The following is a 24118-nucleotide window of genomic DNA, read 5'->3' on the forward strand; positions in this document are numbered from 1 at the left end:
ATCATTAGACTTCCCGGGGTTTTCAGCTAACTGACTCGCCCTTTGATAGACTTTTGTGCCATGCTTTGAATATCAAACTCAGAGAGTAATATTTGCCATTTAGGGAGCCTTCCAACCAATGCAGGCATTTCCAAAAGATATTTGATCGGGTCATTCTCAGTCACCAAAAGGATGCGGTGATGCAAAGTGTATTGTCTCAGTCGATGTAAAACCCAAATCAAGGCTACACAAGTCTTTTCCACCTTAAGATATCGAATCTCAGAAGTAGTAAACTTCTTATTGAGGTAATATATGGCACGTTCTATTCCATCCCTTGGTCCTTTTTGTGCTAACATGGCTCCTAAAGACTCCTAATGAATGGTGAGAAACAAGATCAGAGGCACGCCTTGGATAGGTGGTACAAGTACAGGAGATTGCGAAAGATATTGCTTCAGTTCTTCAAATGATTTCTGACATTCTTCATCCCAGTTGACCTTAGCGTTCTTCTTTAATAGCTTGAAGAATGGCTTAGCAGTTTCGACAATTGAGAGATAAATCTTGCAACATAATTCAATCTTCCCAATAAGCTTCGGACTTCTTTAACAAGAGAAGGAGGTTTCAAATCACATATGGCCTTCACCTTAGAGGGATCTATCTCGATACCCTTGTTACTAACCATAAATCCAAGAAGCTTTCCAGACTTTGCCCCAAATATGCATTTTGCGGGGTTAAGTCTCAGCTTGAATTTCCTCAAACGGTCAAATAATCTTCTTAAGATTTCAACATGATCTTCATCTTGTCTTGACTTTGCAATCATGTCATCAACATAAACTTCAATCTCCTTATGCATCATGTCATGGAATAGTGTCACCATGGCTCTTTGATATGTTGCCCCTGCGTTCTTTAAACCAAAGGGCATTACTTTGTAGCAAAATGTTCCCCACGGGGTGATGAATGAAGTTTTAGTCTTATCATCCTCTTTCATCCGAATCTGGTTATAACCAGAAAATCCATCCATGAAGGAGAACAATTCAAATCCGGTAGTACTGTCAACTAAAACATCAATGTGCGGCAGAGGAAAATCATCCTTAGGGCTTGCCTTATTCAGATCGCGATAATCAACACATACTCGAACTCGTCCATCCTTTTTCATAACCGGGACTATATTAGCAATCCAATCTGCATACTGGGTGACTTCAATGAAACCAACATTTAAGAGCTTCATGACTTCTTCTTCAATCTTTTTCGACAATTCAGGTTTCGTCATTCTGAGCTTTTGCTTCTTCGGCAGAATATTAGGATCAAGTGGTAACGCATGTTCCACGATATCAGGATCTAAACCTGGCATATCGGCATACGACCAAGCAAAAATATCTCGATATTCTTTCAAAAGCCCAATTAGTCTATTGGCATCTGCTTGAGAGAGACCCGCCCTAATCTTGGTTTCTTTAGGGTTGTCTGAATCTCCCAAATTTACAGTGGCTGGCTGCTCGGTGGTAGGAGGTTTGGACTCTTCATGTCTGAGCCATTCTTTTTCAATACTTCGAGGATCATCTTCATTCTCTGAGTCGAAATAATCGGGTTCGTCAAAATCTTTTGAATGCGAATCCGAGCCATGTAAATGACTATCGTGATGTGCAATGTCATGCCTGAGATGTGATTGAAAAATGGTTAGTATATATACATATAAACGAATGCAATGAATGTAAATGTCATGAAAAATTTGTTTTCAAACTCAAATTATTTTTTGAAAAATTTATTGGGAACTAGCCCTCATGTCATTGGACGTCTTCGTTCCACAAAAACATTTTGAAACTATAGATCGTGTGGAGGCTCAGACCTCAAAGCATCATCATAGGACTGATTTGGGCCTTACACATCTATTAACAAAACATGAATTTTATTGATATGTGAAAATTGCATTACAACGTATATCATCTTGGATCTAGAAAGTTTATGATCCAGATCATTACAAACATAGACGAATGAAATGAACGGAATTCCCTCGTAGGGGAGAAATGAATGAAATTCCCTCGCAGGGGAAAAATGAATAGAATTCCCTCGTAGGGGAGAAATGAATCGAATACAACTAAAAATTAAATGCAAAAACTAGAAACATCCCTTACGCAGTGGGAATTGTAGGCTCTTCATCTTCACTGATAGTGCCAACTAGACCATCTTCAAACAAATCAGCAAAGTGATAGACATTGGCCTCTTCTTCTTGCAAGAGCTTAGGCGGACCAGGAAAGAAATCTTTCAAAGGTAGAGGCAAGAGACGTTGGTAGCTTTTACCCTTGATGCTTGGGCCTTTGCGATTACCTTGACCCTTACGATTGCCTTGATAACCCAGGCCTTCACGCTTGTTGATTTTAACCACTTTAATAGGATCTGGTATGCCTTGGGCTGACTTACCCAAACCTTTCCCCGTAGCAAAACCATTCTTGAGCAGTTCTCTACTTGCCATTAAGGAGGCCTCTGAGAACCGAGGCTTTCTGATAATCGATCCAACAGGCACATGAGTGACAGATACCATCTCAAACGAGTGATAGCTCGACTCTCCCTTGACCTCAGGCTCAATAAAAGGTATGGCCGTGTTATGGAAAGTCTCCACATCTCTTTCACGTTGAATAGTCACAATCTTTCCATCGATAGGAAGCTTCATCATTTGATGCAGACTAGAAGGAATGATTCCTGCAGCATGGATCCAAGGCCGCCCCAATTGTAGGCTAAAATTGCTCGGGATATCCAAGACTTGAAACTTTTGAGTCATGGTAATAGGGCCAATCGTCAATGGTAAATCGATTTCCCCTATTGTTTCTCTCCTCATCCCATCAAAGGCTCGAATAGGAATTGTTGGAGAAGAGACATTTTCCATTCCTATCCCCAATTTATGAATGGTGGATAAAGGGCAAATGTTCAAGGCAGAGCCATTATCAATAAGGACCTTCGAAATCTTTGTCTCAAAATGTTGAGCGGACACATACAACGCCTTAGTGTGTGCTTGGCCCTTAGGAGGGAGGTCTCTTTCTGAGAAAGTAATTTGATCTCTTAGAAGTATTGCACCCACAAACTCCTCCAACTGAACTTCTCCAATGGCCTCAGGTTCATGAACTTCATTTAAAATTTTGAGGAGAGCATTTCTATGTTTCTCAGAAGTCTTAAAAAGCTCCAATAAAGAAATTTGCGCAGGCATCCTGCGCAATTGGTCAATCACTTCAGCTTCACTTGTCTTGAGTGTTTTGAGGAGTTGTTCAGCTTCCTCATCAGTTACAGCCTTCTTTTCCTCACCTTCATGTGATGGGTAGATTCGACCCGATCGGGTGACGGCGTTGATTTCATTTGTATTATAATTCCAAGGGACCGCCCTAGTGTCAAAAGTAGGAATCGCTTTAGTATTGGAACATTCACCTAATTCTGGTGGTAACTCGATCACAACAGGACCAAAACCCGTGTTTGAGATCTTCATGGCTCCAAAATTATCAACCAATGAGCCAACTTCGATGACACTCTTAGCAGTTGTATCACTCCCACATGGGATTTTTCCTTTAGTTAGATCAATCACAACAGGTTCGATCATAGCCATGAAATCATTTTCGAATTCTTCTCCCCATCCATTAGGGACGATATCCTTAGGGTCTTGGAAATAACTTGGAGGAGGAGTATACTTGACCATAAAGTCGTATTTCCCACTTGGTTGTCCCAAGGTGTCTATCACTTCACCCTTCTCATGGGCTTTCCTCACAAATTCATGGTCTGAATGTGAAGTTTTGTATTCATCATCTTCTTCGCTATAGGAGTAGACCTCTTCATCCTTTGGCAAAATGGAAATAAGGTCTTCTTCATCATGAACGATGTGACCTTTCAACTGGTGATCATCGAATGGCATGCTCTGTTTCATCTCCTGGATATCCATCAGGGGTACATCTTCGTCAATATCCCCATAAATCATGTTGACATTTTCAGAATGCTTTGGAAGAGGATTTTGTTGGACATTCGGTGCTGAATCCTTAAAGGCGAGCAACTTTTATCCAGCAAATTCTGGATCTTATAACGGAGCACAAAACAATTATCTACATGGTGACCTTTTTCACCCACATGATACTCACATGTTTTATTAAGGTCGAATCCGGCAAACTTTGGCGGATTATTCATTGGGATTTCTTTTGCGACAAGATGATTTTCAATCAGCATTGGAAGTAGTTGGGACATGGGCCTAGGCAATGGAGTAAATTGCCTTTGAGGGGCCTTTCCTTTATGCTCAAAGTTCCTAGAAGAACCCCCTACCTCCATGGAGGGTTTATGAATATGAGGATTATACGGCTTCTAAGAAGAGGAATTTTGTATATAGGCGATCTCCACAGTCGATTCTTTATCCCTCTTTGGAGTATACCGACGATTTGTATTATCAGACAATCTTCCTTCTCGCATGATTCCCTCGATGCGTTCTCCCAACTCTACAAATGTAGCAAAGTTCATACAGGTATGATTATACATCTTTTCAAAAAAATCACGGGGCATAGCCTGAAGTAACAATTTCATGGTCTCTTTCTCAGATAATGGCGGTTTTACTTGAGACACAGTGACCCTCCATCTTTGAGCATAGGCTCTAAATGATTCGGTTCTTCTTTTCTCAACTCGAACCAATTCTTCTCGAGTTGGAGCGATTTCAGTATTGAATTTGTATTGCTGAAGAAATTCATCAACGAGATCTTCCCAAGTACGGATTTTCTCCATGTCCAACTCTATAAACCAGGTTAACGCAGGACCAACCAGGCTGTCCTGAAATGAATTGATCAAGAGTGGGGGATTATCTAAATAACGGGCCATCTTGCCCAGATAATATTTCAAATGAGTCTTCGGACATCCGATGCCGTCGTATTTTCTTGTGAACTCCGGCTCCTTATAGAATTCGGGGGGATCCGTAACTTTGGCAAAGGGTGACAGCTTTATCAAGCCCGCAACCGATAGCCTTGCAAAGATGCAAAGGCGTTCTTCGATCTTTGCTAGGCGCCTTGAATTCTCTTCATCGAAGTGTGAAGTCGAAATCTCTTTAGATGAAGGCTCTGGACCGATAACTATCGGGATTGCAGTGGGGATCTCTTCCATAGGCCCTTTTGCCTTGGGCTCTACTACCGACACTTCAGGGGGTGCGGTAGGAATATTCATGGTAGAAGAAGTAGATGTCAAGCTTTTGACTTGGCTAGAGAGATCGGCCAATAATGTCACCAGCTGGGCCATTTGATTTTCCATATTAATGACACAGGCTCGGGTATCTTCGTTTTCCATCTTTGTTTGGCGGCGAGTTCGTATAAGAAATCTTTCTTCAGCCGTTTTTTTTTTAAACTTCCCGTAAAAGAAAATGACTCGAATTATAATTGATGGAGTGTCTTTCGGTCTAGTTTAGTCTTTGTTGTTTAGGTGTCCTTGTTTGGTTTTCTTTGCTGCTTTTTGGATCCAAGGCACCCCTTCACTCTCTTTCGACTTTGGTCGCCTTGAGTGTCCGTCTCTGTTGGTGCCTCGGTTCCCCCCTTTTTCTTGTTTGTTTCGCTAATCTATATATTTCTTACCTTACCAAAAAAAAGAAAAGAAAATGACTCGAATTAGCACCAATCAAAAGAAACCATTAAAGTACAAATCCTAGTCAATTTTATATTTTCTTGAGATAAAATAATCATAAGAAGTGTATATGATCCCAAATCATATAACATCCTCTTATCAAAATTTCCTCAAAAGAAATTATACAATTGAAAAGGAACGACGACAAATATTTAATCAGAATGCCCCTTTTCTAAAAGTTACATGAAAATGTTCATGAATTTCATTCATTTCAGTTGAACAATTACAAAGGAAACAGAACCTTGCTTTCTTGAAGCTTACAAAGTAGTTCAATTTTACATGTGATTTTTACATGAAAGATGAATAGAAATGAGGGAAACACAAAGGGAATCCTTTTACAAGAAAAGTATATGAAATGGAAACCTAAGTACTAGGTGAGATCGTGCGGAGACGCTTGTTTTCATGGGCCAAGCGTTCCTCATTGATTAGGACATTGTCTTCTTGCTCCTGAATATGAACTCGCCAAGAACCTTGAGGTTCAGGAATATCCGGCAACTGAACCTCGAGCTCAGGTTCTACTTGATGGTGTATGTAATCTATGGTAGCTCGACGAGTCTTCATCTCTCCTTCCAAATAATCTTCATCGATGGCAACGACGTTATGCAAGGAATGGGAGTACCAAATCCCAATAGCAGCTTGAATTGTTGCCTTGATGTGGTCAATTTGGTTTTCCTTGATGACTTTATCATGATAATCAATACGATATAACCCCAGCTTGAGGATTGGCGGGATCGTTTGAAGCGCGCGATATTGGCGGAGTACCCTTAAAGGGTAATATGACGTTAAACCCATCAGTCCCACGAGGGGAAGCGGATCGTCAACTCCACTAAAAAGGCGCACCTCGGGATTCCCAAGCCACCGAACATGCCATTGAATTAAGCTATGGTTGGGATTTTTGAGGAAATGGAACCACATAGAGAAAGACCATGATGGAAAGGATTCGTTTCTTTGGGAAAATCTAAGAATTGGATGATGATGTTTTGTGACATCAATAATCTTCATGTGAGGGGCAAACTCTTTGATATGTGAAAAGAGCCAAATTTGGAGAAGTCCTAATGGGGCTCTAAGAGTGCCTCGACCATTTGCTTTAAACCGATTAAGAGACATAAAAGTTTCGGCAAGGATCATGTGTGTGAAACTATTAAATGCGCACACTTGGTTGACAATGTGTGTGACTAAAGGATCCATTGTTTTTCAGGTATATGGGAATATCACAAAACCAAAGAACATAAGTAGGAAGACACGAGGAATTTGGTTCCCAGATTTTGGCTCAAGGCTACGGAAATATTTTTCGAGGAAACTATAAGGCATGGCAAGAGAGTTTCCATTAAGAATAGCTTCAATTTTATCATGAGGGATATTGAGGAATTGACTTAGAAGAGATCTTGGATTTTGGCCAATAGGAGGAGTGACAAAACCTAAAGAAGCTTTACCTAATCCAATGGCTTTTTGGAACTCAATTGTAGGGGTCAATTCACATTGATTAAACACGAACGTAGAAGTCACAGGATTCCAAAAATGAGCCAATGCTTTGACCATTGCAATACGTGGTTCGACTTTTAATAAAGTCGGGAGGAAGCCTATGCGCTTTTCCACGTAGTCTTGATGTCTTGGTTCGAGATTTTCCCATAAAGTCTTGAGATTCCCGGGCACAGGGATCACGTCCACTTCAGGTCTACCCATCTAATCTAGACCTAAAAGGGGCATATATGATTAAAACATATCGTCGTTGAAATATAAAATTGCATAATTGAAATATGGAAAGTAAAAGATAAGCACAATGAAGAAGGAACGATATCTTACCCACCAGACACATGACAAGCACAAATCACATGTCGCATGAAACTCTGAGGTTTTGACGCTTAAGGTGAGAGTGCTAAAGGCTCAAGGTCCTCATCCCAAAGGATAAAAATAGTTTACCCACCGCTACTATCGTCGGTCAGTGCTATTTTTATCGGTTGGGATGAGCGGGTTTATGTAAGTAGTGGATTACCACGAGCATCCACTCGCAGATTCCACCCATAAACCCTCCTAAGGTCCTAAATTGGGTGATCGGGGTTTCACGTCTTCTACTTCATATGATAATGATGTGAATGTGTAGCATGCTAGACTTGGTCATATTGGCCAACAACGTATGAATAGACTGGCCAAAGAGGGCTTGTTGGTAAACATTGAAAAAGACGATTTGCCTATATGTGAGCATTGCCTAGTAGGGAAAACGACAAAGAAATCATTTGGAAAAGGTAAAAGAGCTAAATTTCCTATGCATTTAATCCATTCTGACGTCTGTGGTGTAATGAATGTGAGAGGAAGGCATGTGGTTGTTTATTTCATCACTTTTATAGATGATTATACTCGATTCGGATATGTCTATTTGATTTCTCATAAATCCGAAGCATTAAGTTGTTTCAAAAGATTTATAAACTTGGTAGAAAATCAATTAGACAACAAAAATAAAAGCATTGAGATCCGATCAAGGTCGATAATATTTATCTGATGAGTTCATAAAATTATGTGATGAGAAAGGAATAGAAAGACAATTGTCTATTCTATATACTCCTCAACAAAATGGTGTTGCGGAAAGAAGAAACAGAACCCTACTGTAAATGGTTAGGTCCATGATGGCGCATGCTAACTTACCTATCACTTTTTTGGAGTGATGCGTTGTTAACTGCTGCCTATATACTTAACCGGGTGCCTTCCAAATCAATTACTTCCACTCTATATGAGTTATGGACAGGTAGAAAACCGGACTTAAGTTTTCTTAAGCCATAGGGTTGTGCTGCTTATACTCATGAGTCCTCTCACAAGTTTGGGAAATTGAGTCCCAAAGGAAAGAAGAGTATTTTAATAAGATACTCCGAACACTCGAAAGGGTATGTGTTCATAGGTGAGTAGGAAAGTGGGAGTATAACTGAATTTGAATCACGGGATGTCACATTCTTAGAGGATGAATTTCCTAAGAAAGGCGAAATAGGGGAAGATTACTCCCTATTTGAAATCTTGGATCAAGATAATGATATTAGTGGAGTTCGTCCAAGTGGGAGTAATATGAGAAGTGATGAATTGAATTCAACTCATTCTCAATTGCAACCACATGATGAGACGGTGTCATCATTATCTAATCCTAGTGGGAGCATTATGGGGAATGATGTGCTAAGTGTACAATCTCCCATACGGCGAACAAGTCGCCAAAGTATTCCCCGTCAACGTTTTGATATTGAAAGGGAAACTTTTATGATTGCTCCGCAAGATGAGGATGAGCCAAGAAACATTAATGAGGCTCTCAATTGCCCTAGTAAGGAAAAATGGATTCATGCAATGGAAGAGGAAATTAAGTCAATGAAGTCAAACCAAGTTTAGGAATTGGTTGATCTTCCAAAAAGGACGCAAAGCTATAGGGAACAAGTGGGTTCTCAAAATAAAGCGAAAAGCTGATGGCTCGATAGAAAGGCATAAGGCTCGCCTTGTGGCGAAGGGGTATAACCAATAAGAAAGAATTGATTATGAAGAAACATTTTCTCCTGTAGTGTGATTTACCTTGATTCGCATTATTCTGGCAATAATGGCTAGTATGAATCTTGAGTTACATCAAATGGATGTAAAGACTGCTTTCCTCAATGGAAAATTAGAGGAAGAAATATATATATGGAACAACATGCTGGTTTCATAGTGAAAGGCCAAGAAGAAAAGGTATGTTGACTTTTGAGGTCGATATATGGCCTTAAGCAGTCGTCAAGACAATGGTATATACATTTTCATAATGCCATAATAGCATATGATTTTACAATGATAGATGAGGATCATTGTGTATATATCAAAAGATTCAAAGATCAATTTGTGATCATATCATTATATGTTGATGATATACTAATTGCCGGAAATAATATGGAGTTTGTTAATACTGTCAAGAGTTGGTTGTCTTCCAACTTTGAGATGAAGGATATGGGTGAGGCTGCATACATTCTTGGAGTTAAGATTTCGAGAGATCGTTCGAAGAGATCGTTATCTCTTTCGCAAGAAACATATATAAATAAGGTTCTTGAACGATTTCGTATGCAAGATTGTAAACCCATAGACACTCCTATTGTAAAAGGTAAAGGATTGAGCCATAGACTGTGTCCAAGGACTCCACAAGAGAATGACCAAATGAAACATGTTCCTTATGCTAGTGCTGTTGGGAGCTTGATGTACGCTATGATGTGTACAAGACCTAACATATGTTTTGCAGTTTGAATGGTGAGTAGATACCGATCTAATTTAGGTCAAACACATTGGAAAGCCGTTAAAATAATATTGAGGTATCTAAAGGGAACTGCTGATTATACGTTGAGTTATCAAGGAAATGATCTGCGACTCTAAGGCTATTCTGATGTTGATTGGAGAGGAGATTTAGATGAAATGAAATCTACCTCTAGATTTGTTTTCTTACTAAATAATGGCGCCATATGTTGGAGCAGTAAGAAGCAAACGTGTATAGCCTTGTCCACGATGGAAGCTGAGTTCGTGGCATTATCAGCAGTAATATAAGAAGATGTTTGGCTTAAGAGATTATTGGATCATTTAGGTGTTATTGGAAGTGCTGCAGATTCATTGTTGGTTAACTGTGATAGCCAAGCAGTAAAAGCGTACACCAAAGATCCAAAATATCATGGCAAGACCAAACATATAGATACCAAGTATAATTTTGTCAAAGATATGATTGCACGAAAAGATGTGAACTTACAGTACATATTACGCATAGAATGGTAGCAGATCCTATGACAAAGCCAATACCTAGAGATGTGTTTTGTGGCCATGTTTTCTCTAGGATTGCGTAGAGTCTGATGTATTGGATTGTAATTTCCCTGAAGTGTTCACATTTGATGAATTTTTGTTTTTCATCATTAATGCCTATGAATCTTTGTTTGACCGTTATGCATCTTAATGCTCAGTGCATTACTTTAAGTTGAGAAAATATGTCGGACAGATAAAAGATTAGCCCACTCACACGGGTAATCGCCTTTATTTACTGTGTGATAAATAGAGATGAGACTGTTTTCAAGCTTATTATCTAGGTGATAATCGAGAGCTCAAGCTTAAAATACCTATGTCGCCTTAACTGAGTGTTAAGATGAGGACATAATATTTACTGTGTCCGAAAGTAAAATAACCCACACATTTTACTTTATCTGTTTATGATGCCAGATGTAAGTTCTGATGAATTTTGTGAATGAGTAGATACGTGAACTCAAGTTAGACATTGGGTATGTCTGAACTATCATCTGTACGGTATTGAAAGGTGTAGACATACGCTCCATGAGAAATGAGTTAATACCGTAATACGTATTTCATACTACGTATGCATGAGACGACCAATAAGAGTGGCAAAAGTTTGATCTCAACTTTTGTGTCGTGTGAGACTCTTGAGGAAAAGAGTTTCTCAATTTTTTAGTCCCCTCATGACTCTTACTTATTCTCAAGATTTCTATTTAGTGTTTGCTATCTTAGGATGTTGCCAATGGTCATGAGTTGATTCGATTTAATGGGACATTTCTAGAAAAGCAAGTTAAACTGAAATTGAGAGTTTGAAGGAAAGAGGAAGATTGAATTCGGAAAATCACATTGTAGTTTTGTATTCACTGGTTAACCAATTATGACTGTCTTTGGGATAATCATAATTGTGAATACAATATATATCATTGTTTGAAAGAGATCAAGAGAGATATAAATGTGATCGATCGATCTAGGGTACTACATACTAAATCTACTCAGAGTGTGATGCCCATTATGAGCTGCTATATATTCCTAACAGATGTATAACAATGAGCTCTCAAAGTATGCTGGTCGTACGGATTATTCATCGGTATGAATGTTGAAAAGAGGTAAAGAAAATCATGTTCGACCCATCATGTGCGAGTGGGAGATGATGGTTTTATGTGATGGGCTTAAGTTGGCCCGTCCGCCCATGTTGGGCCTAAAAGCCCGGCCCACAAGATTAGGGCCCATGGATGAAGGGGTACGTTCCTTTCTGTTGGAGGAACGTATATAAGGGAGGAAAGAGAGGGAGGAACACACCTTTTGACATTATGTACGTTCATCTCCTCTCTCCTCCAAAAGAAAAATAAGAAGAAAAAGGCGACGCCCTCTTCCCTTTAAGGCCAAATCAACGTCATTGGATCGAACGAGATCGTTTTCTCTTCCTCTTATTAGCGTTGGTGTTTAATCTGTGGCTAACAAATGACGCTCGATTCCGTGCTGTACTTTAGAATCGGTGATGCATGTGAATTTCCCAGGCTTATCTTCCGCATTCGTTTTAGGGGTTCGTTTAGTGTCGAATCCGGTTTTTGGGAATCCAACAATCCCCACAATTGGCAATTACAGTGATGGTAACATTGTTGCTTCTTTGCTGGCCCATAAATTAGGCGTTACGCAGGTTTGTCCCTTCCTAGTTTTACTCTCTATAGTGGTGTCGCGACCCGACCTCGCCACCCTCGAATCCCTCATCATCGCGAGGAGAGAAAAGGGGGAAAGGTCGGATTTAGCGAAAGTTCCCTCACGGCTTGCATTCCAAAAGACGTCATCACCTCGCCTTTTGGATCAAGCCTCTCATGAGTTCCCTCCACAAGATCGCGAGCTCTCCCAAGCTCGTACTCCGCGTGACAGCGGAATGTCGCGATCCATACCCACATAAGCGACACACCTAAAAAAAGAGTCGAATGTGGATATCGAATTTAATGGTACTTTTACCATGGTAGCCCTCTCGATAGTACGCTTCACCCATTAGGATGGCATCACTTCATCCTTTGGGTTACTCCCACATCAAGTATGCTAAACCATAGTGAGTTTCATCGAAACTCATACCTCGCGTGACAACGGATTTATTTATACGATCTACTTATTTATGACAACCTAAAAATAGACGGGAGTCGCCACTAGCCTTAACTTTGGGGGTCGGGTAGAAACCCAATCGAGGGTCGAGTGTTCCCTCGATTCCTACGCAACCAGATATCTAGGTTCGGGACTTGGGTTACGCTAATATTGCTATTAGCGCCCTTTCGGTACCTAAACAGTATGTTGTATTTTTCATAATATGTCCATGCGTTTCTTTTTACATTTTCGGGATCATCAATTCCTAGGCTAAGTGATCTTGCGTGGTTGATCATTTTCATGCTATTCTATTTCTAAAAAAAAATGAAAAGAAAACAATCAATGAAATTGAAAGTGCAAGACATGAAGTAAACAATCAAGAGAAAGCAATAAACCTAATCATGCAATTCTAAAAATATAAAAGAGAAAACACAATTAAGAAAAAAAGAGGGAAAAAGGGAAAACCCGCAACTCGTCGGGTTTTATACAACACAAGGAACCCGAGACATATGTCGGGAGAAAAATGAATATTACAGAATAACGGTCGGAGTGGACATCGACCTCCACCATCTTCACTTCTTCTCCACTTTTTGGATCCTATTCTAAACCTAATCTAGAGAATCTGGATGATTAGATGCATACAAATGAAAGAAACAGTCAAACACATCAAGCAACCAAAACAATACATCATATCAAAATCAATTGTTTAAAAGAAGTTCAATGCGAAGTCAAGTTTCGAATGATATCCTAAAGTTCAGCATTAATAGGTGTCGCACCAAAATCATTCATCAAATGATCACATGCAAAGCATATAATATGACATACATCCAAGTCGTATAACTTGGTTCTCAGTTAATCAAACAAATGAATTAGCTGACAAAAGATCATTCACCAAACAATATGCATCATTGAACATGTTCATGCTACATGTATACCCATCTAATCTATGCTTAATCCACATCTTCCAACATGCAATTAGAATTGTGCACGTGAGACTATAAATTGTGATTATTTGATGATAAATCGCCATGAAATTGAAGCCATATCTTACCATAGGCACGTACGAGTCTTCTTGATCAAAATGGCATCAATTAATAACCAAACTAACCTCAAGTTAGAATCAAATGCACATCCAATCATGGTAACAATTTTCGTGGAAAATGTTTTTAACGTGAGCTATATAGAAGTTAAAGAAAATTCAAGAATGCACAATATCACGTCGGAATTGCTGCAAAATATCGGGATGTCATGACACATTAATAGTGATTTGACCTAAAAGAAAATCCGAAGAATATGAAATTTTACCACAGCGCGAACAAAAGAGAGACGAACAAATTTTGTTAAGAATCCAATTTTAGAGTTTCTTAATAAGAGAATCATAGCAAAGTAACAAAATCAGCTTTGATAAGGGCAAAATAAGGGTCATGAATTTCATTTTTTATGACAAATTTCTATCATGCGAATCACAAGAGAAGTTGAGTCCAATTGATACACAAATCATGTGAAATCAGCATCATAAGAACAATTTTCACGAGGAAGCTTTTCAAAACTTTTAACACGTGAATTCCTAAAAATTCAAGAACATGAAGAGGTCAATCAAAAAAATAGAACATGGTAGCATGTCACACCGTCCCTCTACAACAATATTAAAAGCAATTGGACAAATCTACTATCTCATCTTTAAAACTAACAGCAATTAGCCACAGAAAAGACAGCATTTCTAATCAAATCAACTCCAAAAATCAAAGACAGCACTTCATTATTTATTGTAACTAAAAGCACGTGAATTTACAAAATCTTGGAAGAGATCAAGGTCTATCAAAAGTAGAACAGGGCAGCAAAGCAATCATACAACCATTTTTTTTTTTTTTTTTTTTGCAGTTTTTATGTGAAGGACAACCTTGACCCAAAAATAGACATGAAACCAGAAAAAGGCTAAACTCACATTAGCTTTTAACCTGAAGAAACAACAAGACAACAAAAAGGATAAGAAGACAGGAAGATAAAGGTTCACGATATTCAAAGTTTATTCTCAGCACGATACAACAGAACCTAAATCAAGAAGACCTTATCCAATGGATAAGCAACCAATTATAAAAAAAAAAATAAGCCATCATACAAAACAGAGAAAAGCCAACATAATCTAATATTAAACTGCAAAAACTCAAGCTATCCTTAACAAAACACCAGATGGTTCTCACAGTAGATCAATCCGTGTTTAATTATGGTGCATGGATCCAGAGGCATATCAGGTGCAGGGGCAAGGGTAATACTTGTTATACCTTCGAGCAGGTTTTTTTATATGATGAAACAGATAGTGAATGAAAGCATCCCAAGTGTCTTGACTCTTAGACAGAAATCAATATTTCTAGGCCAATTTTTCTAATTACAAAGTAGCTTTCGAATATACCATTGGCGAGCGAGAAAAAGAGAGGCGCAATCGAGTCAGAGAACAATTCAAGAGAGAGAGCGCGACAGTTCGTGCATGAAACAGAACAATTAAGAGAGAGATAGAGAAAACCTGATCAAGCTAGGGACGTAAAGCCGCCGTCGATCAATTTTGGAACTATGCCGAGACTTCCTACTCGGCACGAACCCGAACCTCTGTATCTCGAGCTCCGGAAGGGTGTGATCCGCAACGAAGGCGTCGGATTGATTAAGCGAGTGAGCGTCCGAAGGAGGGATAGAGAGGTCAGAATCCGTGACCCAAACGGATGCAAATAGAGAACAGAAATTGAAAACCCTAACAGATCGAGGAGGATGGAAAGAGAGCTCACCGATCGAGCAAAAAATCCAGAGAGAAGAAATCGGTCAAGAGTCGCTATCGTCACCGCCAGTCCGCTTCAGATCTGAACCTCTTCCCACCAACACAATCTCCGTCGATGTTGCAGATATTACTGATCAGATCCAACGAGTCGAATCCGAAGAGTAGAGAATCAAGAGAGGGAGGTCCGAGAGAAGAAACTCCAGCCGATCGAAGAGATTCGGCCTCCGATCTTCGCTCCCTCGCCAATGGAGGAAAAACCCTAGCCGATCGAACCGTAGAGAGAGAGAGAACACTCCATCCAGAGAGAGTCCCCCGAAGAGAGTCTCCTTCGAGGAGAGAGAGCAAAACCGATCCCAGCCTCCTTAGCTCCGTGCTACATCTATGGCGATCACCCGCCGGCAGCGATGGAGAGCGGGGCGACGGAGACGGAGATGAAGCCGCGGGTCCGGCCGTGGAGAAGCGGGGAGCTACCGGAAAACCCCTTCGACAACCGACAACCACCTCCGTGAAACCAGAAAAAAATCTTCCCGAGCGTCCTCTCGAGGAGAGAGAGCCGAGATCCCCCGAAGAGAGAGAGAGCCCGTGGAGAGAGAGAGAGCGTGAGAGTCCTCCGAAGAGAGAGAGAGAGAGCCCGTTCTCAAACCCCCCACAATCGTCAATGGCCTCCCTTTTATATTTTTCATTTTTCTCTTTTCTCTTTTTGTTTTTTGTTTTCCTTATTTCTTATTTTTTTCTTTTCATTTCATTTGTTTTCTTTGTTTTCTTTGTTTTCTTTTGTTTTCTTTTTCTTTTTTTTTATTGATTCCTTTACTTCTTTTTTTCTTTCTCTCTATTTTTTCTTTTTATTTTCATCATTTTTTTTTATTTTTTGGCTCTTTATTTTTTTTATATTTTTGCAAAGCGGATGATTAAAATGTCGACAAAAATTTCGGGTGTCAACAAGTGGCACTATGATTAATCAAAGACCAAATGCTAAATATTAGTTTCTTCTGATTTATTATGCAGTGCATGATAGCTCATGCCCTTGAGAAGACCAAATACCCGGAATCTGACATCTACTGTAAAAAGTTCGAGGAAAATTATCATTTCTCTTGCCAGTTTATAGCAGATCTCATAGCCATGAACCACACCGACTTTGTAGTCACCAGCACCTTCCCGGAGATTGCCAGAAGGTAACTGATCTTTCTTTCAGATGTGGATTCATGCTAAAATGCTCCTCCATCCCCCTCAATGTGCTAAACTGCTCATATAATTATATGTTTTCAGCAAGGACACGGTTGTGAAGAACTTTACGAACAGAAACAAAGATGGAGGCAATAGAGAGAGAGAGAGAGAGAGAGAATGTATATCTTCTGTTATTTCAACTGACTTGCTTGATTACAGTATATGAAAGTTTCTTCTTATATCTATTCTATTTCTCTTGATGAATCTAGTTTTTCCCCAAGGTCTGTTGAAAGGAAAAGGGTTAACTACTTAACTGCAAAGAATAACCGAATACCGGTCATGACAGTTAAGATACAAAGAGAAGGAAAAACAGAGTAAAAGAACAGAGTAGTAATTTTGGCCAACTTCGCAGCGTTTCTTCTTCAGCATTTCTTCATGCTATTTCTTGATCTCGTAGATCATCCTTCTTCCTTCCTTTCTTTATTTTTCACCGTAGATCTTCTTTGTTCTGCACATTTCTCAGCATCATCTATACTTGAGTAGCGATTATTTTCGTTGTTGAGTAAGCTGCTGTCTTATTTTCCTAACATCCCCCCGCAAATTGGGCAAGGGTGAATAACCAATGCCCAATTTGAGCCGAAGAGAGGAGTGTGTTGGTTTAGATAGTGGCTTGGTAAAGATATCAGCAACTTGGTTCTGGCTAGGAACATATTTAACACACAAAGATCCAGATGCAACTTTTTCTCGGACAAAGTGGAAATCAATCTCAATATGTTTTGTACGAGCATGAAGTATAGGATTCGCTGTGAGAGATATTGCAGATTGATTGTCACAGAATAGTATGGTTGGTGAGTGAAGAGAAACTCTAATGTCTGTGAGAACAAAAGAAATCCAGGTAAGATCAGCTGTTGCTGAGGCAAGAGCTCTATATTCAGCTTCAGTGGAGGACCGGGAAACAGTTGATTGTTTCTTAGCAGTCCATGAGATGAGATTAGAACCGAGGTAAGTACAGAAGCCTGTGGTGGAACGTCTCGTTTGAAGACAGCCAGCCCAATCTGCATCAGAGAAGCCATATAATTGGAGAGAGCTGTGAGAGTGAAGTGACATACCGAGGTGAATTGTGCCTTTTACATATCGAAGAACTCGTTTTAGTTGAAGAAGATCTCCAATAGTGGGGTGTTGTAGTTTCTGACATAGGAGATTTGTTGCAAAGGCAAGATCAGGTCTGGTAATAGTGAGATATTGTAGGCCTCCTACGAGACTTCGATAGTTCATGGGATTTGGAAGAAGAACAGCATCTCTTTCAAGTATAACTGGTTTAAGAGAGAGAGGTGTAGCAATAGGTTTACAGTCAATCATGTGTGCACGAGACAGTAAGTCAAGAGCATACTTGGTTTGACATAAGAACAGTTCGGTAGGTGTTCGTGTGGCTTCAATTCCAAGAAAATAATGAAGCTGACCCAGATCTTTCATATGGAATTGAACACTGAGTGAATGAATAAGAGTCTGTAGCAATGATTCTGAGCTACCGGTGAGGATTATATCATCTACATATAGAAGTAACAACATTGTCTCTTGTTCTTGATGAAGTATGAACAGAGATGGGTCAGTTGAACTGCAGAAAAAGCCAATCTCAAGTAAGAAATTGCTGAATTTATCATACCAGGCACGTGGTGCTTGCCGCAGTCCATAAAGTGACTTTTGAAGTAGACATACATATTGTGAATACTGTGGATGAACAAAACCAGGAGGTTGTTCCATGTACACAGTTTCATTCAAGGTGCCATGTAAGAAGGCGTTCTTGACATCAAGTTGGTGTATAGACCAATGTTGTACCATTGCTACAGAGAGAACAAGTCTAACCGTTGCATGTTTTATCACAGGACTAAAGGTTTCTGTGAAGTCGATTCCTTCTTCTTGATGAAATCCCTTGGCTACTAGACGAGCCTTTAATCGATCAAGATTACCAGTAGAAGTAAGTTTAGTCTTGAACACCCATTTGCAACCAATAACATTCATGTTATTTGTACGAGGAACCAATGACCAGGTTTGATTCTGGTGTAATGCACTCATTTCTTCTTGCATTGCCTTATACCATCCTGGATCTGCTAGAGCAGTTTTTAATGATTTTGGTTCTGAAGGAACTTGATATTGAGCAAGACATGCATATCGAGGATTAGCTTTAACTATACCAGATTTAGACCTGGTTTGCATGTGATGAGTAGGTTGTGTACCTTGTACAGGATGGATAGACTGTGTTTGTTCAATAGCTGGTTCTGTTACTGTCACTGTGGTGGTTCCAGATATATTCTCTTGTGGAGACATACTTTGAATAGGAGATGGAGCTTGATCATCTGGTGAGACAGTTGTAGGTTCTATATGTTCTGCACAAACTTGCTCAGCTGGAATACACTTTGTTTGATGAGATGTTAAAGTATTGATAGGCTCTATACTTGGAGCTTGTAAGAATTTCTCTTCTTCTGTCCATAGTTTATACAGTTGTGTATATGTTGAGGACTGTGTTGTCAGCCTTTTAGAGAAAGGGAAGAACTTCTCATCAAAAATTACATGTCGACTGATGTACACATGACCAGTAGTAGGTACCAAACATCGGTATCCTTTATGATGAGTGCTGTAACCAAGAAATACACAGGTAAGTGATCGTGGATCCAGCTTGTGTTGTGCATAGGGTCGAAGGCAGGGATAGCAAGCACACCCGAATACTCTGAGATGATCATATCTTGGCTTAGACTTATATAGCTTGAGAAAGGGAGATAGCATCCTTAACTGTGGAGTAGGAAGTATATTGACAGTATAGTTTGCTGTCATAAACGCATCAACCCAAAATTTTAATGGGACTTTTGCATGATATAACATAGCCAGACCAAGCTCAACTATATGTCGATGCTTTCTCTCAGGTATTCCATTCTGTTCGGGTGTATATGGACAAGAGATAAGTTGTTGAATGCCACAACTTTGTAGATGAGCTTTAAACTTGTGACTGACAAACTCTCCCCCACCATCGCATTGAAACCTCTTGATTTTGCAATTGTGCTGGTTTTCTACTAACTTCTGAAACCTAAGAAAGATATCATAGAAGTCTGATTTTAATTTCAATGGATACATCCAGCTGAATCGAGAAAAGTTGTCAACAAAGATCACATAATACTTGAAATTCTGATAAGAGTTGACTGGAGAAGGTCCCCTCGATGTCACAATGGACTTGTTCTAGAGGTTTATTCGCTACGCGATCTTGACACAGAAAGGGTAGAGCTGTGTTCTTAGCAAGCGACAACTTCTACATATAGATTGTGATTCTGTATTACACTGGATCAACTTTTGATTCTTCAAATGCTTCAGGACATTTTGATTCGTATGAGCTAGCCTTTGATGCCATATGTTTTCTCCTGTGATCTTCTGTCTCTGAGTGAAGAACACCTCTGCAGCGCAAGGATCAATTCTGTATAGTCCTTTCTCCTTCTTCCCTATCATCCTGGTTATGTTGGTGGTGCTGTCCTTTATGTATACCCCAATTTTGTCAAAGACAAAAGAACAGGGATAATCATCGGTTAGTCTAGAGATTGAAAGAAGATTTTTCTTAATTGCTGGAACAATTAACACGTCTTTTAGAGGCAAGATAGAAGCAGCAGTATTTAGCATTGTATTCCCAATGTATTTCACAGGTAAACATGAACCGTTGCCAATCATTACTGTATCCGTACCAGCATTCTTAGAGAAGTTTTGGAGAATACCAGCATTTGCCGAAATGTGAGCAAGATTGCTCCAAAGATCGTGGATACCATTCATTTCCATTAGTATCCTCAATGTGGAGTGCTTGATAGAGTGTAGGTATTTCTTCAGCTTGGTAAGAATTATCAAATCTATACCAGCAGTGCAATGCATCGTGACCTGGTTTTCTGCAGATCTGGCACTCCAGTCGAGTGTTTGTTGTTGCTTTTTCCATCTGCATATCTTTATGAGAAGTTAAGTTTGATGTAGGATACATCTTGGCTTCTGTATACCTCTGAGCTGAACTATTATATGGTCTGAACCCCTGACCAGGACTCAAGGTAGAGGGAGTATTGGCCTGGTTAAGATGTTGACTCCCCTGTTCATAGCTCGAGTTATTAGTTCTGTAATTCATATCTCTTCCAATCCTTCCAAAGTTGCTGTATCTGCTATTAAATGGTCTTCCTCTTCCAAAACTTCTTCCTCCACGACTATAACCCCTTGAATTTCCAAGATTGTTGCTTTGCTGTAAAAATTTCTATTAAACTCATCTTTGTGTATAGCTTCAGTCTTCCTTTGACCATAATAGGCTAGGTTTGGACTGAACTGACTTGAGGAATAGTTTTGCAGCCTTGATTCAAACCTTTCTAGATGAGAGATCACTTCATCATATTCCGGTTGAGGCTTTAAACAATAAATTGTTGTTTTAAAGCTCTCATACTGGATCCTAAGCCTTCCAAAATGCCAAACAAACAGTTTTGTTATGTCATCTACCGGTTTACCTATGGCATTTAATTGATCACATATTGTCTTGTACTCTCTGAGATATGTTGATAGAGTTCTATCACGTTTCTGACAGGCCTGCAATTTTCCTCTGAGTTCAAACTCCTTTGCCACAGATTTTTGGGTGAACCGATTAAGTAGAGTCTCCCAAAGTTCATAGGCTGTGTTTAAGCCAATTATTAGGCTAAGTATATCTTCGGAAACAGCACCACTGATCCAAGAGGAGATGAGTTGATCCGTTTTAATCCAGTCAATATAGTCAGGATTAGGGATATCAAGTGTTTGATCTCCTTCTTCTACCTGCAGTGTTTTAGCAGGCGGTGGAGTTTCTCCACTCACAAATCCAAACAGATCTTGACTTCTTAAAAATCTATGAAACTGAGCTTGCCATAGAAGGAAGTTGTTCTCAGTTAATCTGATCGTAACAAAGTTCGAGATGTTGACATGAATAGGAAAAGGATATCTCGAGCTTTTGCTGCCATTCTACTTTCCGTGATCTTTGAATACCACTTGTTTCGAATACAATCTTTACTAGTTTTTGCGGTATGATGCAGTAAATCGATTTCTAATGACGTAGATTTGAAGGAAGATGAAGAATATCGACTCACGGATCAACAGGGCTTCGATTCCTGACTCCAATCTGCTGTAGAATCAGCCATTTTTATGCAGATTTGAGATGATTTCTTCAGGATGACTGCTCTGATACCATGAAGAACTTTACGAACAGAAACAAAGATGGAGGCAATAGAGAGAGAGAGAGAGAGAGAGAGAATGTATATCTTCTGTTATTTCAACCGACTTGCTTGATTACAGTATATGAAAGTTTCTTCTTATATCTATTCTATTTCTCTTGATGAATCTAGTTTTTCCCCAAGGTCTGTTGAAAGGAAAAGGGTTAACTACTTAATCGCAAAGAATAACCGAATACCGGTCATGACAGCTTAAGATACAAAGAGAAGGAAAAACAGAGTAAAAGAACACAGTAGTAATTTTGGCCAACTTCAGCGCGTTTCTTCTTCAAGCATTTCTTCATGCTATTTCTTGATCTCGTAGATCATCCTTCTTCCTTCCTTTCTTTATTTTTCACCGTAGATCTTCTTTGTTCTGCACATTTCTCAGCATCATCTATACTTGAGTAGCGATTATTTTCGTTGTTGAGTAAGCTGCTGTCTTATTTTCCTAACAGGTTGGACAATATGAGAGTCACACCGCTTTTACACTTCCTGGACTGTACTGAGTAGTCCATGGCATTGATGTTTTCGATCCCAAATTCAACATCATGTCACCAAGAGCTGATATGAGCATTTATTTCTCCTACACGGTGGAGAAGCGGAGGTTGAAATCTTTCCATGCTGAGATCGAAGAACTTTTCAGCGATGTGGAGAACAAGGAACACCTGTGATTTTTGGAGTTTTTTTCCCCTCCTATACTGGACCTGACCCTACATTAGCATCCTGTGTTTTGAATGATAATGTTCAAGCTCAAACAAAAGCTGACATGGATGTGTTGGTTAATGTCAAAACAGATGCATATTGAAGGACCGGAACAAGCCAATCTTGTTCACCATGGCAAGACTGGACCGTGTCAAGAACTTGACCGGGCTGGTCAAGTGGTATGGAAAGAACACCCGCCTGAGAGAGCTGGTCAACTTGGTTGTGGTTGGTGGTGACCAGAGGAAGGAATCTAAGGACTTGGAAGAGCAAGCCGAGATGAAAAAGATGTACGGAGCTGATTGAGACGTACATTTTGAATGGCCGTTCGAGGGGATCTCCTCCCGGATGAACCGGGTGAGGAATGGAGAGCTTTACCGGTACATCTGCAACATGAGGGGAGCATTTGTGCAGCCTGCTCTCTACGAGGCTTTTGGACTGACCGTGGTGGAGGCCATGACATGTGGATTGCCAACCTTTGCAACTTGTAAAGGCGGTCCTACTAAGATCATTGTGCACGGCAAGTTTGGATTCCGCATTGATCCTTATCACGGGGATCAGGCAGCGGAGATCCTCATGGACTTCTTCAAGAAGTGCAAGGTGGACCCGAGCCACTGAGACAAGATTCACAAGGGGGTGATGCAAAGAATCGAGGAGAAGCAAGGACCGGGATTCTTATTAGGTTCAATCTTTGATAGGGAAAAAGAGCACATTTCAACTTGTTCGACATGTGGTGCTTTGCTTTTGGCGGGTATACATGGCAAATTTACTCCGAGAGAGGCTGCTCAACTTGACGATGGTGTACAGCTTCTAGAAGCATGTCTCAAATCTCGACAGTCTTGAGAGCTGCCGCTACCTGGAAATGTTCTATGTCCTCAAGTATCGGAAATGGTAAGAGACTCGGCTTCTCATCAGATCATGAGCGCGACAATCTGCATGCATATTTTGACTCCTTGTTCGGATATTCACACACTACTCCTTTGTCTTGACAGGCCGAGTCGGTTCCCCTTGCCATTGAGTGAATTAGAGGTGAACAAAAGGGCAGATCTCAAGAGGCAGACAGCTCCAAATTCTCTCAAGAGTTGAGGAATAATTACCATTGCATTGGATTGGAAGAGAGCCTTTTCTTTTGCTTTTCTTTTTGCAACTTCTTTCGTCGATCTTTCTTTTGCTTCTTTCTTCTGTGAATGTATGTTGGGTTAGGTTCTTCAAAAAGTCAATTCAATGAAATTTCCTTCTTCTTTTCCCCAGTGTCCCCTCAATTTACCTATCGTCTTCCACTCGGATCAGCGACGGTAGCGAGTCCCTTGGATATAGCACAAGACTATCCAAAAAAAATAAAAAAATTGCCAAGGCAAAATAAGTCTTTTAAAATAAATCACAAGGAAAACTTGTATATCGAAATTGACTGTTTGTTCCGGTCAGCTGTACACATTGACATATAGAGAGAGGACAATCTACAAAAGAATAGGAGCTGGAGAGAGCTCGTACCATACAATTTAATGTTGATTATGTTATTTATACACGCATTGACATAGCATGCTCTGTCAAAATTGCCTTCTATTTCTGAGGTATTCTATTTCTATCTACACCTTCATGAGTAAAAGAAGAAAAAAAAAACCAGCGGAGGCTAAAACCATCTCCCATTACCGATGCACCTACCCAGAAATAGAATGCAGAGAGTTCCATACCCTCCAAATCGTGCATCAATCCACTAGTCATGTTGCTACTCTCGTATGGGTCTTATAAGTGTTGGAGAAAACTCCTTTATTGTTTTGAAGTTGACAAAACTTTTCCATCA

The 24118-nt window shown here is 39.8% G+C and overlaps 1 pseudogene; it reads left to right on the top strand.

Moving 5' to 3' along the window:
• Positions 1-23366, top strand: part of LOC104417369 — a 46503-nt pseudogene extending 23137 nt beyond the window's left edge.
• The last annotated feature ends 752 nt before the right edge of the window (positions 23367-24118 follow it).

The sequence above is a fragment of the Eucalyptus grandis genome, chromosome 8, assembly GCF_016545825.1.
Source record: "Eucalyptus grandis isolate ANBG69807.140 chromosome 8, ASM1654582v1, whole genome shotgun sequence".
In the NCBI taxonomy this organism is placed as follows: Eukaryota; Viridiplantae; Streptophyta; class Magnoliopsida; order Myrtales; family Myrtaceae; genus Eucalyptus; species Eucalyptus grandis.